Source organism: Morone saxatilis, unplaced genomic scaffold, assembly GCF_004916995.1.
Source record: "Morone saxatilis isolate NCDOM2014 unplaced genomic scaffold, NCSU_SB_2.0 Contig24, whole genome shotgun sequence".
Classification (NCBI taxonomy): domain Eukaryota; kingdom Metazoa; phylum Chordata; class Actinopteri; family Moronidae; genus Morone; species Morone saxatilis.
This window is the reverse complement of record NW_023339807.1, coordinates 23,008,502-23,011,857: the sequence shown is the minus strand read 5'-3', so window position 1 is coordinate 23,011,857 and position 3,356 is coordinate 23,008,502. Positions and strand designations below refer to the sequence as shown.

At 47.9% G+C, this 3,356-nt stretch overlaps 1 protein-coding gene across 1 annotated transcript in view; it reads right to left on the bottom strand.

Annotated features, from left to right (window-relative positions):
* The window catches only part of ube2e2 (ubiquitin-conjugating enzyme E2E 2), a 31,080-nt gene extending 28,180 nt beyond the window's left edge, over nt 1–2,900 (bottom strand). Inside the window, exon 1 of the mRNA XM_035672420.1 lies at nt 2,727–2,900. The gene's annotated coding sequence lies outside the window, so the exon portion shown is untranslated. The remainder of the gene's footprint in view (nt 1–2,726) is intronic.
* Between the last annotated feature and the right edge of the window lie 456 nt (nt 2,901–3,356).

Below are 3,356 nucleotides of genomic sequence, written 5' to 3'. Positions count from 1 at the left end.
TTTAATTAAACTGCACACACACACACACACACACACACACACACACACCTGAAGCCGGCTCCTCCAGTCCGCAGCGCCGGCGCCCAACCTGAGGGCCGGGGCTCCTCTGAGAGGTCATCAGGAACTTCATTCAGGAGGTTGTCGGCTTGAATACCAGGAAATTACATCCTGGAATGACCTGGAAAGTCTTTAGAAATCCCTCCAGGACCGAATAAAACCCAGAGACACATTGTGAAGGAAACGTCATCATCAGTTGAACCGCTCTGTGGAACGGCGTCTTCTACCTGTTCCACTGACAGCACTGGTTTCTATTGTTCTACCAGTGATAAACTACATGAAACCAGTTAGTTCTCAACCTCAAGACCCCCGACTGTCAGGGTCTGTCCTGTCTGATAAACCCTCTGTACATGTGACCAGGTGAGGTCCAGGTTCATGTCGGGGTAGAGAGAGAGAAAGAGAGAGGATGAAGGTCAGGAGGACGCTGTGAGGTCAGAGGCATTTATAACCCCGAATGAATCCTGATGGGATTCAGTCCTGAGCAGCTTCAGACCCCCAGAGAGCCAAAAACACAATCACAATAATTCCAACCTCGGGGGGTCGGATTTAACCCCCCCGTCATTATTTACACGCTTGTTAATAAGAAATGAAAAACTGCAGCGTGAAATCCAAAAACACACACAGGACGACAGCTGATGAGTTCATTTAGTGACGGTGGCGTGAAGACGGGAAGGAGTGAATGCCACCGTTATCACCGAGGTGCACTAACTGGTGTGGTGCGTTCAAATGCTACAACAGGAAACTAGTGTGGTGTGTTCAAATGCTCCAACAAGAAATTAGTGTGGTGCGTTCAAATAACAGAGTGTGGTAGGCCAGAAATCCTGGACTGAGTTTTACTCCGTTTATCTGGCCGCTACAGTCGCAGTGAGTCAGAACATTAAGATATTATTATCCAGTACAGTCTGTTCCTCTGGAGGCAGGACGCTGATAATCACCTGGAACCAACCCGGGACGGACTACTGAATGCGCCGAGACCGCCAAACTGCTCCAGAAAAACACTCTATAATACACTATACACTATATTTGTATCCAATCAGAAGTGAAAACTGGTGTAATTGTTCTTTCTCTCTTTCCTGTTAAATAAAGGTAATTTAAAACGTGGTGCGTTCAATGTCAGTTTTCCTTTTAGGTTTATGAGTTGAAAGTAATTTATTTTAGTTCTGTTGGGGAACCGGCTGGCTCTGACCCCTGTAGAGTGTAGGACTGTGGGATACTCTGACAACCTGCTGTCTTGTGTTTGTTGCAGGTAAAGATGGGTGGAGCCAGCGGACCTGATGTGTTGAACCTGGTTCTTTAGGCTGGTTCCTGGTTCTGTTGTCCTTTAGGTTTGGGTTCCTCTTTGTGTGTCTCCTGACAGATTCTCTTCGATGTGTTCGAGCTTGCTGTCAGTTTTATTTTATTTCTGGAAGGTTTGGAAGTTCAGAGGTTTTTATTTGTTCTGATATCAGACATAGAAATAATAATTGAGAAGGTCCAGCAGCAGGCCAGGTTTGGGTCTCTGGTTCACTGACAAATAAAATGTGTGAATAGTTTACTTTAAAAGGTTCCTTCTTTACATCAGTTGACAGATTCTTCCTGGTTCCTGCTCAGGTCACGAGCCCTCCTCCTCTGTAGAGTGTTGCATTGTGGGATGTCTGTAGTTGAACTCATCAGACTCACAGAATCAGTATTCGGTCCAACTGGGACACGACTCTGAATTCGCTGGCACGCCGCCATCTGAACTCCTGATTGGCTGCCTGGTTCAGACTTGTGATTGGTGGAGGAGCTGATTAACAGCAGAGCCGCTGTGGTGCATTCTGGGAACAAACAACAACAACAGTGACACCAACATCGTCTCCTTGACCCAGAGCCGGCGGACATCTCCTCCCCCTCCCTCGCCTGCCTCCCGTCTCCCACCTCGGGGTGCGTTCGGGGTCTTCGGGGCCTCTCAGACCTTGACTGACTGATTAATGGACTGGACGGCAGTCAGCTGGTGAGATTACAGAAACGCCGCCTCCTCGTCTGGGGACGCCGCTGCAAAGAGAAACATCCAGCAGCCTCAGTGCCAACCCGTCCTCCCCCACCTACCCTGGAATCTCAGACATTGGGGAAATTAACGTTGGGATGGAGGATGGGGGGGAGGGAGGGGTGAAGGCAAACCGCTTGCCAAGCCATCTGAGATCTTCCTCCTCCTCTTTCTCCTCTTTCGATTTTGTTTGTGCCCGCTGCCGATTCCCCGGCCGGAGTTTTTCGGCTCGGCGTCAAATCCCCGCCGTCCTCACGGATTCTCCAGATCTCATTACAGTCAATGAGGCTGCAAAGACTTTCAGATCAAAGTGAAAGACTGCAGCCTCTGAAGGAGGCATGAGGGCTTTTTTATTTTTTAAATTTTAGGGAGGAATGGAGATGGAGGAGGAGGAGGAGGAGGCGGCGGGGGGAGGAAGAAATGTGCGGATCCAAGCTCCAGTGTCCACATTACGCGTTGGAGAGCAGTGACCCTGGCTCGGCACAAAGGAGGCTCGTCCCACACATCCACCACCACCACCACCCCCTCTCTCTCTCTCTCTCTCTCTTTCCCTCCTCCTCCTCCTTCTTCTTCTTCCTCACTGGAAAACGACACTTTTCACGGGACATTTTACTTACTTTTCGCGTATCTACGAGCGGCGGCGGACTGCGTGTGTCGATATTACCTGGCGGCTTGCCGTCGATGCTGCAGTTCCGCGTCGTAATCCCCAAAGGTACCGAAAAAAGTATATCCTCACACGGCCGTCTGCTCGCTCCCGTGTCCCAGCTATTTAACTGGAGGTAGCAGCAGCAGAAAAGCGATTACAGAAAACCGAGGCAGCCCCGGACCGCCTCCACGCGCGCTCCCGAGCCTGCGCGCACCGCTCGCGCACGTGGGCTGCATTGGTAGCCCGCGCGAGGCCACTGATTAATTAATTAATTAGTTAAAATGCTGAGAGATAGAAAGAAAGAAAGAAAGAAAGAAAGAGTGTCTGTGCTGTGACATGGACGTTGATTATGACTGTGGTTCAGTTTTCTTTAAGGAGCCGTTTTATTCTGTAATTTATTAAACTGATATATTTTATATATATTTCATATTATATTCAAAATTGTACATTCATCCAAACAGTGACCTCAGTAACTGTAAGAAGTTTGGGTAAAATTAGTGATTTGGATGAATTTTGAGCAGATTCTTTTCTGTTTATGAAATTTTCTATCTGAATTAGGCATTTTAATAATTTATTTTTACACTTAATGAGCTTATTTTTTGACATATTCAGCGTTTTCTTGTCCCATTGTTCTATTAGACAGTTTAC